The sequence below is a fragment of the Toxorhynchites rutilus genome, chromosome 2 (genome assembly GCF_029784135.1).
Source record: "Toxorhynchites rutilus septentrionalis strain SRP chromosome 2, ASM2978413v1, whole genome shotgun sequence".
In the NCBI taxonomy this organism is placed as follows: domain Eukaryota; kingdom Metazoa; phylum Arthropoda; class Insecta; order Diptera; family Culicidae; genus Toxorhynchites; species Toxorhynchites rutilus.
In genome coordinates, this window is record NC_073745.1 from 135,839,341 (window position 1) to 135,856,208 (window position 16,868).

Genomic DNA, 16,868 nt, shown 5'->3' on the forward strand with positions numbered 1-16,868 from the left:
TATTGTATTGTATGTTGCCCAATAAATTCGCGCTCAATTCACATTTTTATCGTGTAGGTCTTGCTACTTGCTAATTTATGCAATTGTGTTCCAGGATGTCATAATAGCGAGCATGTTGTTTGGTTATGTAAAAATGCAGTTAATGAATTTAACTGGCTGCTGATTTAGAAGATCGAAAGGGTATACTCACGTATGTCAGATAGCTTGAGTAGTAGCGATCTTACTGGGCTATAAAGTTATTACAAACAATGTTCCGGACAACGTGGTGACAAAGGAGATAACGCTATTTTTATCTACAATATATTTTTGTAGTCATAGATTGATTTGACTCAGGCTTATATTTATGTAGGTCTTAACTAATTAGACTTGTGTTCAAAAATGATACATGATGACTCTTTGTCTTCATCTGCATGATTGAATAAACAGAAGAAAAGGGTAGTAATGGCTTTACTCGTATTTTTGTGTACATTTTTGAACAGAATGTGGTACCGAATTCTACTACGTTATGTCATCTAACCCGTTTAAAGGATACAAGTACATACAGGAAACGGTTTTTCCAGGGCATCCATTTGATGTATCAAAAGAGAAAAAAACAGATTCTGAACAATACAAAACTCAATTTATATACAATTACTACACACAATCACAGTCCTATGTCAAGATCCCGATCGTGCCCCTAGGCTCAGACCCATCAACTTTTTTCATTCGATTATATCTTTTTCTTTAAATAAATAAACAATAGCAATATCACAGGGACACACACAGTCTGTGAGTATACGAGTTACGATTTTGCGTGCGTGTATAGGAGAGTTAAAGAGGTTGAGAAATGTGGAATAATGGTGGTGACGGAACAAATATACAGGGTGATATAAAACAGTCTTCCTGATTTCGCAGGTGCGTGTCGGGCTGGAGAGAGGGTAGAATGATCGCTGCCGTGCCGCTGTATTGTGGAGGGATTGTCTGAAGATTTTTTTCAACAAAGCTTTTTTGCGACTGGAGTGATGACGTCCATTGACATTCTCAAAGCTTTCCAGGGCAACTAAAACTTTCTGATTAAGATTTATTTATAAAGTTCGCATTAGTCAATAATACCCGAAGTGATATACAAACGAATTGAATAAAATAATCCTGGACCTACGTCGACAATACAGCAGTGTTCTGAACACAACCCCTAGACTTTGTTAATGTATGTTGGGGCCATAAATAATAATGAAATTATCGTGGACTTTGGATATTAAAAGGCTAAAAACGAAAAAATGCTAATCGATACGACACACTCACAATCAAAATTTCGCACAATCCACTCGTGAGTTATCTAAATTATTGAATTATCCGAATTCCACTGTATGTGATGTTCTGAAACGGTTTGAAGACGTCGTAGTTCTGATGTTGCAAAATCGGGAAATTGCGACAGAGAAGCCAAAACCAAAACTAACAAGCGAATTCGAATTTTTCATAAAGACGCGGCGAGAATGACAGGAGTTGCACAATCTTATGTCCAGAAAAAGGTTGGCTTGAGAAGTACAAAACACCGGTTGAGCCGGATCGTAACGTGAAGCAAAATCTGGAAGCAAATAAACTTTCCAGGAAGCTCCACTAGAATTTCCTGACGAAATACCATTCTGTCATTACATATTGTGTACCTCATTCGATCATTAGAATACCACAGAAGACTGCAAAATAAAAAAAGAGGATCCCGAAAGTTCTCCGTTCCACAAGTAGTCTTCAACGCGTAAGTTCTGAGACCAGCAACTAAGAAATTTATTCAAAAGCAGTTTTAATATGCCTACACATTAATCTCAATTGACTGAAACCGTGGTATGTCCGCTGTTTTCTGGCAAAAATTTCCGGTATGATTGGTAAACATCGTTACCGATGAAGAATGCGAATTAAATTCTACCCCCAGCGAGTAATTTCTCTCGACAAAAGTGAGATCGTTTTCGCGTTGGCATTTTTGAAGCCCACACACACCCTCATGTACAAGTGGGTGGATAGAACGGTATGGAATAAACATTATTCCGGAACCTTTGTGCTGCTCAGTAATAAAAATTCTGTCAGCACGTGAAAAGAGCTCCTTCCAGCCTGGAAAAACGAGGAATTTTAATTTTGAGGAATGCTTTTAAGTAGCAATTAACGCCGACCCAATTGAAAGTCAGTAATTTAATATTTCGGTACAATGTTGGTTACAGGTTTCATGGGAAACGATAACTTAATCAATTTCTGTTTTTGGGTACAACGAGGCTGTCGGATTTTGTGGCGAGGCCCGAGCAACATTAGATTGGAAAAGTTTTAACGATTGAATTACAATACATTCTTCGATCAACGTAAACAAAAAACTGTTGTGTAAATTATTGCATTATTTAGTTTGTGGTTATTCAAAGGTGCTGATCAAAGCCAACACTCGTAAATCAGTGAATTGTAGTTCATTTTCCTTCGTATTGTTACACCGTTTTGGAGGATAATAATGTTTCGATTGGATGAGTATAAGAGTTGGGTATGTACTTCAATATGCATGTCTAATTGTTTGGAAGAGTGAATTTGCTCTTGATTTCCAGGAACCTCTGCAAAATCATTGATACGTTTGGTGGTTTTTTCCTGATCGATAAAAGTTTTGAGTAAATTAGAGGAATACATCATTACAATCTGAGAAAACTTATTGCAATGATTGCAGAATTATGGTATAATTTCTAAAACACTACAAAGATCGAGCTTCAAATGTAGATTTAGCTTATAGCTCATAATACTGACAATTGGTGATTTTCGAACGATGTATGAAAGCTGTATGGAACTACGTCTGTTATGCGGACAAACAGTGATTTTTCGGAAACGTTTTTTCAATATTGCTCAAATGTTTTCGAACAAAAAATGTTTGTTTGCATGTTGAGCAAACGTATTACACTGTGTAGAATGCGAAACAGCGAAAAAGTCGATTTTGTTCATTTTGTCGTTTACGTCTCCTATACAAACATGGGCAGAAATGTTCATTGAAACGATTGATCACCCGCATAAATAGACGCAAACGTTTTCCAAATGGAAAAAATATGTTATAATCCGCAAAATCACTTAGGCCCTCTTTTTGCCTATAATATCCTTCAACTGGACCGATCATTTCATCGGACATTTGCATGGTTATGCTTGTAGGCCAAAAAACAACAAAAATGCGTTTTCCCAACACTAATGGTGTTGTCGATTACGTCTCCTGTGCAATCATGGGCAGAACGGGTATACTCTTGAAAAACTTTGAACATAATTTGGCTTTGCTTAAAGATCAACAACGTCAAAATCACCTCACATTACGCCAACCAATAGGTTAATTTTGCCATAAGATTTGTTAATTGGGGTGTGCATTTGGTAAATTTTGTCCCTAATTACATGGCTTCAGTCAGCCATGAGAAAGTGCGTTGTTCGACGCTCGAATAAGGGTCTTATTTCCGCCCGGATTTAATGAACCAAAATGACTTGATTTCTCGATTTCCCTCCCTGACAGCATCTAACTAACGAATTTCTCCCATACTTTATCATCCAATGCAAAAAAAAGCAGCAAAAATAACCACATCCTGTTGATACAGATTGAATCACTGTTGGAGCAAACAGTCGAATTGGGTGCGGGTGTGTCTGATATGCATAATCTTACTGATCGGGTAAATGAAGTGAATGCTAAGATGCAGGTGTGCGTTGATGCTGATTCAGTAACCTGAATAATTTCAAATGTGGGATAATCCTACGCGAAAACGTTTTTGTTTTCGTGGTTTGCAAATATTGAAACTTTTTAAAGAAGCTCGGTCTTCATATTGGATTTTTATGATTTTAAGCATTTCCCAGGTTTATCAACTCATCATATGACATAGTAACGTGTAACCGAAGGGTTTATAATTGAAATTGCATTGCATTGCATAATGCAGAAAAAATACTTCTGAACTAACATTTGGAAAATTCTGTTTTGTTTGTGCAGTCTACTTTACGCCTAGCAAAACTATTCTATATGATGAAAAATAATGCCGCAAAAATCTGAAGTTCTCCGATATACACCACTTCTGCTATCAGTTTTGCACGGAGTGGAAAAGCTTAATGCTCATCTCCTCTAATTTCATGCCCCTCATCAAGACTCCCCTCAGAAAATACTACACTGTCTAAGATTTAGTTTTAACGAAATCACACACCCTCATTTCGAACAACGAATGACACTTATTTAACCCCGGGATTTAAAACGCAAAAGTCAACCTACTTCAGAACGGGTTTCGACTTTCCACGCTGGGCCGATTCGTGAAGCCACAGAGAAAATGATTTTCTCGAGAAATCCCCCCCCCCTTTCGACTTACCTGTCTTACCTGTTTAACCTTTCGACGGTTATTCAGCGAACAACGCGGAGTAGATAAAGTTCACAAATTGGTGCTCATTTTGGAGGGGGCGACAAACTGACAGACAACACTACTTCAATTAACTGAACCTCTCGGAAGTGTGGAAAGCAACTTGGTGCGGGATTTGGGTTTCATTTCTTCCGGTCGAGACTCAGATTATTTGCGCCAAACTGTCGTGTGTGTGTTTCTTCAGGTAGGAAGGATTGTGTCTGATTACGTTTATCATATAAATCCGTTTACATTGTGGCAGCTGACGTGATAATGTGGGATGCGGAAATACCACAGAATTTTTAAATAAAATGTAATATAGTATCAAAAAGGCAGGTTTCTTCTGAAAATGAACATGCATTTCTTGAGGCGATACATATTTAAATGGAAGCAATAATCAAAATATCTCACTAGTGAATGTACTCAAAATACGTGGTATATGTGTAATAGTCGCTGACATTATTTTCATACATAAAATATGTATAACATAATCAATGTTCTCAAGACAGATATCGTTCGGGCACATGATTTGGTATTACATCTAGCAAACTTCGATTTTAATATTATCCAGACGTGACTCAGAGAATAAATTAAAGAATAAATTTCTTCGATAAGTTCGTTTCAACGAGGAAGTAGTGCATCATTATATGAGTATGATGAACAATGAATAAGTTATTGTCGCGAGTTTTCTATTGAAACTACTACCGACTTAAAACATGTGCTTCAAAATTATTATTTGTATTTTGACCAAATAAAAAAGTAGAAGGGTCTGAGCCAAGGGGCACGGACGGAAGTTTAACGTAGGACTTTGATTGTTCAGAACACTTGGTTATTTTAAATGTAATTATTTTCATTGTTCAGAAATCTGTTAGTTTTACTCTTTTGAAACTCTAAATAGTAGCCCTGGAAAGAGCCGTATGTTTGTACTCATATCCTTCAAACGGTTTGTAACGAACAAAGAAAGACAATAAGCTTCTGGCAGGAAGTTCAACTGTCTAACTGAAAATGATTAATGAATATCAGTGGGACACATAACAGGATGGAATGGTAGATGAAGTATGTATGGAACGGTAAACCAAAAAAAATATATCGTCATTGGTTACATTGGATATGAAATTTATGGGGAAGAAACGAAAATATCAAGTTGAAAATACTCACGGTTTCGTGATATTTTGAGGTAAAATACACATGAAATCATGAAGTTGCTTTATTTTTAATGGATAGCTATGGTGTTGTGATTTCTTTCCATTGTCTTATTCTTATTATTAGGTATCGGAAGCAGTAGCTTTTTCGGGGAAATAATGTTCGTTTGCAGATTATCACAATCAAGTCGTATTAGTTCTACTGCTCAATTTATCATAGAAGGAATTGAGTCATTGAGAGTATTAATATTTCGTTTCATTTCAGTTTTGTGATGCGATGTGATGCCGATCTCAATGCCTCCTCCTAATTAATGAACGATCACTGTATGGGTGACACTTTCCTCGTTGCTTTGATGAAATCTTGCATGAAGTTGAGTGATGCCTGAAATCTTGAATCTAATTACTTTAACATCTTGCTAATTTGATAGATAGAACGAATTATTGCACGCAATTTTGTGTTACATACAAGATTCATGGGAACGAAGTTGGAAGAAAGAATGCATAATACATTATTTATCTTCGCATCCGCTCGCAAAACATCCCTCTTTTATTTGTTAAATTGCTCACTTGTTTTATTATTTCCGCTATTGATGTCTCAGGTGAAACAAATGCTGGATAAATTTGCCATCTAATGGTATATATTATAACATATATCGTAAGAACGATTCTGCGTAATATGCATTTGAAAACTCTCAATAAACGTTACATTTTTCGTAGAGTGACCCCCCTATATAGAAATTAAAGAGGTAGTCCTACGTCAAAAAAGTCAGTCGGACGCATATCGGATGAACATGTTCGATTATTTGTTGAATTTTCAACCAAAAATTTAGCCACCAATTTTGCCTTTCCTTTTCTCGACCGTCGCATGATACCCAAATTATATTCTTTGTTCGCCTCCTGACCAATAATTAACTAAATTCACACTCTGTATGAAAATAATATCTGTTCCTTCGTTTCACTTATTTTCAACCATATTACTATCCAGATCTCAGACGTCAGACGTGATTAGTGTTCTTCGGAGTGAAGATCCCACGAATTAATATTTGCCCCGCAGAGGGCTTCATAAATAAATCGATTACCGGTAAATCGGATTTCTACTCTGGTTGAAGAAAAAAGTTCAATGGTCTTACAATCGCCAGAGGAGCTTCTCGGAGATTGGAGACGCTACTAGTCTTTCCTTCGGGGACCCGAAGGGGCGGAATGAAATCTCAAATCGTCTGGAGTCGATTCGCACCACTGTGATTGCAGAGTATGTGTTACGAAAAATAATCATCAAAAGATTGTTTTTTACATGAGTTGGAAGCAACCAACTGTCTAAAAATAAGATAGGAAATTGGTGATGTAAAATTGTTTGAATGCAGATTGGAGAAGTTTCCGTGGCCAATGGCCATGAAACCCTCATATTTGGAACATTTTAACACACAGCTCACTTCCCAGGCTGTTGTGTTAGCTTCTGAGATTCGTGTTGTTACCATTTGATTTTTCCTTGACTGGCTTCAATTGCCCTCAGAGTTTACACCCAGATATGTTACGCACGCCAAAAATGACTTTTTTCAAAAAATCACTATTTTTGTACTACTGGACTGATTCTAATGATCGACATATCAAACTAAAACGAATCACCTCGTAACCATAACTTAGAAAGAAAAAAAACACATATTTGATTTTGAGATATTTGATGTAAAAAATCCTCAGCTTTCTAGAAAAATATAAAAAAATATAGCGCCCTTGGTCCCGAGACCATGAAAACGCTAAAAAACAAATACAATCAATAATAATGGAAACAAAATTTTAATTTTCTGCAAAGTTTTTTATTCTAATAAGGGATGATTGGCTTTAATTTGATATGTCGATCATTAGAATCGGTCCAGTAATTCAAAAATTGTGAATTTTTCAAAAAAGTGAAAAAATATATTTTTCGGACCACCCTAAAACGGAAATGGTCACCCTAACGAAAAAAAAAAAATACGGATCTAATTGTTTGCGATAAAGAACAAATCCACCACTTTTCACATCTGAGAACCCCTATATCGGTTTGGCATGGAATGGCTTATGCAGGAATTCATTAGTACCGTAGAATACCAAAAAAAAAAACAAAACATAATACATGCGAGATATTGCAGTTTAGAAGATTGATCATTTTGCTGCCAAATCTCTTGATATCAAAAAATATTATAGTATAACACAAAAAGCAATTTATTTCTCAAAATAATAAAAAAAATCGATTTTTGTTCTAAATATCCTGTTAATTATTATGAACAAAATGAATAAACGCGAACAGCAGCTCAAGTAAAAGTAAAAAAAACTATTTAAGCTAAATCGTTCCATTGTGATTGAACATAATAATGATAATAAAGATAATAAAGATAATGTACTAAAAGTGAAAACCTAATTAAACAAGTAGCGGTTAGCAGTTATCATACCTAAGATTTTTAATAAAATCTTAGTGGTATATCATAATATGCCCCAGGATTTTATTTTACTCCCATCAATGTCTTGGATCAATGAAGCAAAGGTGTGATAACTACTAACTGCTACTTGTCTAATTATGTTTCAGCTTTCAGTACATTATCTGTATTATTATTATTATGTTTAATCACAATGGAACCGTTTAATTTAAATAGTTTTTTTATTTATGTTATATCATAAAACCATTCAACAATTGTTTTAAATTTGAATGTTTTCCTTATTTTTTTAATATTGTGATTTCTGTAGTAATGTGTTGGATGTCCATACGCTTTGATTCAACGTTTTGTTTCGACATTTTTTGTTATGTTATGTTATTGTATTGTGTTGTGTTGTTAGAAACAACTTTTTTTTGGTGAAAATATGAATTTAGTCATTTTGTAGTGCCGACCAAATTGTATTTTGCGATATTATGGAATACGCATAATTAAAATGGCATCATAAATAAAGGTGTGCACTGAATTTAAGAGAAAATAATCATAAGGAACCGAATCTATCTTGCATATCCGAAATATTTTGCATATTGTATATTATCGTGCTAATCAACATTTCGTAGCAAGTTCCTAATGAAAAATCGAGATAACTAATTTTATTGGCACCATATACCATAGTTTTCGTTTAGTGTTCCGAAAAAAAAAATCCTATAGTGACGAATTTTGGCAATTTTTTTTTTCGAGATGACACTAGATCTCGAGGTTTCATGCCATTTTAAGACATTTGACATCAAAAATTTTTCTTCGAAAACTCCGATTTCCTTTACTCCCCCCTTGGGTGATTTTCCGATTTTCAATAAACTCAAACTTTGACCGCTTTGCGCCACTCTCCCTTAAGTTCGATTGAGCTGAAATTTATTTTTTTCGAGGTGGTGAACATTTTGTATAGGGTAACTTTTTGAAATTGTAGGATCGTTTTTTTCCCCATACATTCACCCTGATATACAGGTCAAACATATCATACTGAACGAAACCGTTTAAAAATTAAATTAATTTTCATAATTTATTGCCGGTTATTGCCGAGCCAGTGTGACTTTAGGAGTATGTTGGGTGCGTTGGTGACAGTCTGTTCGGTCATTCAATATTCGTATATGGTTTCCGGGTTAAAGTGGCGTCAAAGCGCAGTTTATTTCAAGATAGTAATTGATGTGAAGAAGGTATATTACTGCGATGGGAGCTGTGAAAACTGATGGTGAAAAACCTCAGCACCAGCAAACGAGTTTCAATTTTCCTAGTATCCAGAGGAGAATCATGTGCTCTCGTATTATCGATCTAACACACAGAATGATGTAATGGTGGTGGTGGTGGTAAAGATCACCAGTGGCTACATCGTGGTTGGCTAAAAGCAGAAATACATTATTTACTAAATGAATTTTCACTAAAGAGTTATTTCAATAAAATAATACACCGTGGTGATGGAATAAACACATCATCGCCTCTGATCTTGTATTTAACAGAAACTAACCGAAACCATAGCCTGGCTCAGATAGCTTTCGATCAAAACGAATGAATAGTTCAACAACGTGGGTACCTCAAAATCATTTACTGTTGTTATTCAACCAAACCCACTGTTGGTAATTGGGTATAAACTCATTAAATCCGGACATGGCATGGTTAAATGAATAGGGGCTTCAGATTTTGGACCGGTCAGTTATCTTACTAGATTATTACATCCCGATCAAGAACTTATGAGTAGTCGTACGAAGAGTAGATGCAGCGAACAGATAGTAGAGTTTTGAAAAGTTTTAACGCGAAGCATCCTTTGCATGGAACCAGATACAAACTACCACATGCCGCAGTTTGGATGAAACCATCACGACTATGGCTATTTAAACTAATTGAGAACTAAAGATGATCGAAATTTTTAGTAATTCGTGCGAAATTGATGTTAATTTTGTAAAGGAGTTAGAATTTTTCCATCTGGTTCTATGGTTATGAAACACTGGCGATTTGTTTTGACGTGGGACTACGTCTAACCGGAATATATGGGGGGTAAAATGAAAACCTTAATACAGAACATGCACAAAAACTGAATGATTTCGAATGCTTATAACTCGAACATTTTTTTAATAAATCGGAAAGATGTTTGCATCAATTGATAGAAAATATTTCTACGCATCTATCACAATCAATAAAATTTTATTTTTCTTGAGATAAACAATTTAATAAGTGCAAAATGTTAAGCGTTATCTAAATTCCCTAACTACCTCGTTTTGATTGGCCCGATTTACAGTATCCCCAACACAGACTTCAAAATCAATGTACCTGTGGGAATCCGCTTTGCAAATATACATGCAAGTAGGGGGTATTTTTGTTCCCACCGAGCTGTGTTTCCCTAACAAGGACATCTAAATCAATATGCCTGGAGGAAGCCGCTTTGCAAATGTATGCAAGCATGGCAACTTGTCTTTGTGCAGACCGGAATATTTTTCCCTAAAACGTACTTCTAAACTGAGAAGTCTGGGAAAATCGTCATTTCAGATACTAGAGGTGAATGAACTTTCGTGGTTCGAGAAATACGTAAACATTAGATATGCAATAATTTCAGAGGGAAATGTAAAATACAATGATCTTTTGACACTTCTTCCGTTCACATATTTGGGTAGTCTCAGACATCATATCAAACGTGGAAAGCGGTCATCAAATTTACTTCTAACTAAGAATATAATCTATTACAATGCGTGAATTGATCTTACTTGGCAACTGTTCAAACTTTATACTTACAAAGCAATTATGTTGAATTCAATTGAATACGAAAATTGTTTAATTCAATCAGTAATTAAATCAATACAATACAAATGCCTACTAAGACAACGGTAGTACCACGTCAACCTTGTGGATATAACCCATCCATTTTTTTAATGTTTAATGTCTGAACAAAACAATAAAATTCAAGCGACCAATCTCAAACGAAGATAATTATTATATCCCACATTATACACTTAATTTCAACTGAGGTCTTGCATATCTCTGGAAACTTAAAAAATGGGTAGGTTATATCTATGACATGACCGCAAGGTTGACGTGGAACTACCTTAGCTTAGCAATCATTTATTTGTATTGATTAAAATTTTGATTGAATGAAACAATTTCCGAATTAAATTTAATTCAATATATTTGCTTTGTGAGTAAAAAGATTGTATAATGCAATGTGAGGTCATTCATGCAATAGATTATGTTCTTCGTTACAAGTAAATTTAATGACAGTCCTTTTACGTTTGGTTTTAGGGCTGCTTAAAATGTACAATATTAATTTGGGAATCTATTTTATGTAAAAAAAACGCGTTCACAGAGCGCTGGCAAAAAATCTACTTAAATTCGTTGAAAATGCAACGATTTGATAAGTCTTTCACTGTAAGCGCGCTATTTAGGATCTACTGTGTAAGTTCATGCGTTTCTCTAATCATATAAGGATTATGTTTTCTGAAGTTGGAGTCGATTCCTTGCCTAGTTTCCACGGCCTTAGAAAGGGTTAAGCCAGGTCTGCATGGTGTGCACAGGAATCTGGATGTCTAAAAATCAAAAGTCTGGATTTTTTTTATATTTAATTGCGAATCTTATTAAATACTTTCACGAGAACGTCGTTTGATGTTTTTTCCTCAGACACCTTGGTTCTGAAGTCTGTGTTGGGGGAAACACATTTCAGCCGGAACAAAAATGTACCCGACTTAAATGTATTTGCACTGTCAATTTCCCCACGCTCCTTGGATTTAAAGCAGAGATCGAAATCCTCGCTCGGATGCACGATAAATATTCAATCAATCAATCTAGTTTTCGATGAACCTTGTATTGTTGATATTTTCGTCTCTTCGTTTTCACCGAAAATTCTTTTCCAGAGAGAAAGAGATGTTGAAAATCTCGTTCTCGGAAGTTCAACGAGAATGGTTTTTCGTCTCTCATTTGGTACTGAAAATATGGAGCGAAAAATCATAGCTAACTTTACCAACGTTAATCTGTTAGGACAGCGTCCAAACGATCTGCATTTGGACAGCGTCTGAATTGTACAAATATTAATCCATCTCATGTTCACCTCACGATGAAACCCAATATTGCCGCATATTTTCATGCAATGTTTTCAGCTGTACTGGAGAAGTGAAAAACCATTATCGGCATCAAGGAGTCACTGAAAACGAAACCATTTTTCGGCAATCATAACTCACCGAAAAATAAAAATCGGCTTTGCGTTTCTCATGAGAATCGAAGTGAGCGTATAACATTATCTCGCCTCCTATATTCTCAGCTATTTTTCCCTGTGGGTGAAAACGGATGTTTTTCGTCTCAAATCGGCGAGCATTTCGATCTCTGATTTAAAGTCTGTGTTAGAGAAACACATTTCAATCGAAAGACAAATAACCCCGATCTGCATGAGTTTGCAATGCCAATATCCTCAGACATCTTGGTTCTGAAGTCTGTGCTGGGGAAATACATTTCAGTCGGAACAAAAATGCCCCCGATTTGCATGTATTTGCAATGCCAATTTCCCCACGCTCCATGGATTTGAAGTTTGTGTTAGGGAACACATTTCGATGCGAACAAAAGTCCCCATACTTTCATGTGTTTGCAATGCCGATTTCCCTAAGGCTAATTGGTTTTGATGGCTGTGTTGGAGAAACCGTAAATCAGGCCAATTAAAACGAGGTAGTTAGGGTGTTTAGATAACGGTTAATATAAAATAACAATTTATTAATTGCGATAGAAGCGTAGTAATATTCCGTATCAATTGTTGTAAACATCTTTCCGATCCAGTAAGAAATGTTCTAGTTATAAGCATTCGGAATCTTTCATTTTTTCCTGCATGTTCTATGTTTAGGTTTTCATTTTACCCCCCATATACTCCGGTTAGACGTAGTCCCACGTCAAAAAGAATCTCTAACCTTATATACGTAGTATACATAGTATTTTATCATTATATCCGCTCGCATCTCATGAATTCTAGATTGAATACCATTCATCGTAAGCCCTCTCATATGATGATTCTGTACATTCCAAAAAAATTGCATGAGCCATCGTATATACGTTTAATCAGTACCGACTGTGACAACGGAAATGTGGCAAATGAAAAAAAACCATGGTGAGTTCATGATGAAAACAAATGTTCATCTTGGACATATGTTTACAGATTCACAGTTGATTAACGATTTTATTAACTTCGGTCAACGCTTTGGACGCTGGGTTCGAGCAAGGGACCTCATTTAGAAAAAAGGAAAAAAAAATTATAGGAGGTTGTGTCCAAGATACGACCGCATTGTAGACGTAGAAATACGCTGTTATTTTTTATAAGTCGCGTGTTTATACCCTCGGATTTTATTCTATAATGCTGTGAAGTTTTAGAAACAACTGCTTAGTAGAATAATCTCTGAAATGGTTTCTTCATTGTAGAATCAGTTGACGATAATTGATTGATGATTCATTCTTGCCCTCGCAAAAATAATACACTAGCTGATCGCATGTCGCAATTTATTTCATGTCAATGCATTGAAAATTTACCTCGAACGCTATTTTCGCAATCGTCATAAACTCGGCTACAATCGATTAAAGGGTGTGTCACATCAAATTGCATCACGGAAAAAACGCTGTAGAAATTCGCCCAGTACACCGATCCTTTTGAAAATTTTAGACAGTAAAATAAAAACTATTAAACAACTTTTGGCATTTTCTTTTTATTCATACTTCGAGCCCAAGCCCGTATGCTCGCACCTTCTTCTTTACCCCGTCCATAAGGTTCTATACAACGTCAGGTTGTAGTTTTTTTTGAACAGAAATCCATTTTCTCTTGAAGTCCGCCTCCGATTTGACAACTTTTGGGTTCTTCCGGAGGGCCTGCTTCATAATCGCCCAATATTTCTCTATTGGGCGAAGCTCCGGCGCGTTAGGCGGGTTCATTTCCTTTGGCACGAAGGTGACCCCGTTGGCTTCGTACCACTCCAACACGTCCTTTGAATATCGGCACGAAGCGAGATCCGGCCAGAAGATGGTCGGGCCCTCGTGCTGCTTCAATAGTGGTAGTAAGCGCCTCTGTAGGCACTCCTTAAGGTAAACCTGCCCGTTTACCATGCCGGTCATCACGAAGGGGGCGCTCCGCTTTCCGCAAGAGCAGATCGCTTGCCACACCATGTACTTTTTGGCAAACTTGGATAGTTTCTGCTTGCGAATCTCCTCCGGAACGCTGCTGACGAAAGTCCGCTTTGACGTAGGTTTCGTCGTCCATTACCAGGCAATGCGGCTTCGTCAGCATTTCGGTGTACAACTTCCGGGCTCGCGTCTTCCCCACCATGTTTTGCCTTTCGTCGCGGTTAGGAGCCTTCTGAAACTTGTATGTACGCAGGCCCTCCCGCTGCTTGGTCCGCTGGACTAATAAACTTGACAAATTCAGATTATTGGCGACATCCCGGACCGAACTTCTCGGATCACGTCTAAACTGCTTAACTACGCGCTTGTGATCTTTTTTACTGACGGAGCATCCATTTTTGCCGTTCTTCACCTTCCGGTCGATGGTTAGGTTCTCGAATTATCGTTTTAGTACTCTGGACGATTCCCAGCATCTTACCGATGTCCCGATGTGACAACTCCGGATTCTCGAAATGAGTGCGCAGGATTAATTCACGACGCTCTTTTTCGTTCGACGACATTTTTCCAAATTTACGAAAAATTGACAGTGAAGCATGGCCAACGTGATCTATAAACTCTTAACTGATTATAAGCGAAAGCTGAAGATATAATTACTAAAAATTAAACTTCTACAGCGTTTTTTCCGTGATGCAATTTGATGTGACACACCCTTTATATACATGTTGCACCAGCACCATTGTTCCACATCTCATAACTACATCAATATATCTTTGGCACCGCATGAAAATAACAACAATGACAACACTTGCAAGAATCAAATATCATGCTACATGTTGTTTAGTATCGCCTCAAAGGAATCGCACCTCTAGGCATCGTTCGTACAACGTAAACCAAGCGCCAAACAAGCGTTCGCCATAGCGTGCATACAGAGCCCTACATTGGTGCCGATGCCGAATGAAAGTTTGCCTCAGCGAGATCCACTGTTTATACTCTAGGCAAGTATTCCCCTTCATTCTTCTACTTTTCCTTTGTTCACGGAGACTTCAAATCCTACGATTTCCCCTCCGTTGGTCGTCGATAAGTTGCTCGTTATTAACAGCTCTGTTCGGGAAAGCACAGAAATGGACAGAACAAATGTATGGGAAAATGGAAACGCTTAAAGTTTTCATGAATTTTAACCATTTGCAAACCAGGGGATTCTGATGTGTAGCATATTAAATAAATTTTAGGGAATTTTCGATTCGTTTGGTATGTAAATCGCCAAAATCCTTTCGCGTCAAAAATAGTTATTAACGTTAACTTTATTTCATAAAAACGTGACCTGTTTTCTGACTTGGCACCCTTAATGAAAGACGTAGTTCTACGTCAAAAAAAAAATAAAATAAAAACAAATGAATCACAAATGTCTACATTACTCTATAATTAATTAACCAAATGAAACAAAATTTGGCATGTGGAGGTTTTAGGGTGCAATAAATGATTCTATGGTGGTTAGATACTCCTCCCCCCTCTCTAAGGGGGGGCTGCCATACAAATGAAACACAAATTTTTGCATAACTCGAAAACTAATCAAGTAAATGGAGCCAAATTTGGCATGTGAAGATTTTAGGGGACACGAAACGTTTTTATGGTGAATAGACACTCCTCCCCCTCTCTATGGGGAGCAGAGGGGAGGGGTCTGTCTTTATTCTATCATATTTTCTGTATCAAACATTTATTCCATGTAACGGAGAAACATGTTATTTGCAAGTGGTTGAAAAATCATGAACGAGAATTGTGTCTGAAAATAATCTGATATTATAATGATGAGTTTTAGTAGAAGTACTAGGATTTTTTTAGTAAAAGGTAAATTCAACGGGATCGATTAGAAGATCAATCAATGAACAGTTCTGCGATTGAACTCATTAACTTGCGCTTAATAAGAAAACGTGAATGTTTGAAGGTATTGATAACAAAAAACAATTTTTTTGCCGGATCAACTAGTACATCTATAACAGTGAAGACTATTGTAATTAAACTTAGAGGAGTATGCATCGTAAATTGTGCTAAGAGTAAGGAATTGGACATATTAGTGAAATCGATGGTTTCGGCCCAACGTTTTATGACGTTCGTAAAAGAGTATTCCAAGACTAGAAACTTACAGTTTTTATTCAAAGCATCTTTCAATGTTCCAGATGTTCATTTATAATGAAATTACAGCGTTTCAAATATAACTAAAATATTGAGATTTTGCACCTAGTTGCTCTATGTTTCAATCAAACACAGTTCCACCAATCCACCCTCTATTCCGAGTGTTTGAAATTAGGAAATTATTATTATTTCTCTAAGTATGTTTACGTTCTCAGTTATCAAAAAACTTGAATCTGCATTCGCCCTAGCAGCTCACGTGTCATTTGACTAAGTTTGGAAGGTATACATGCACTCTACTGTTTGTCTCATATTTGTTGTAACCGTTAGTTTCATTATATCTTCCTGTTTTCTTACACTATTTACTTACAAATAATCAAAATATGTCCATCACATCTCGAAGACCATATGTGCCGCTTAAATCGAGCCTCGCCACGATATCATTTTTATTCCACACGCGTAATTCCCATTCAATATTAATAGAATCACAATCAATTTCACCGTCACTTTGCTGAGGCAGTTCGTGTAATAAAAAAGCCCATCAATCACCTCTGCTGGCGTATACCATTCTATGAAAGCCTGATCATAATTCTCTTCAAATCCATCGCACCAAATAGCGTTATCTGCATTACCACATACCGGAATTCGTTCCCACGATGAGTTTTTTTTTTCATTCTTTTTTATTTCTACCTCGTGTATCATCACGTTGTTCCAGCTTCACGAAC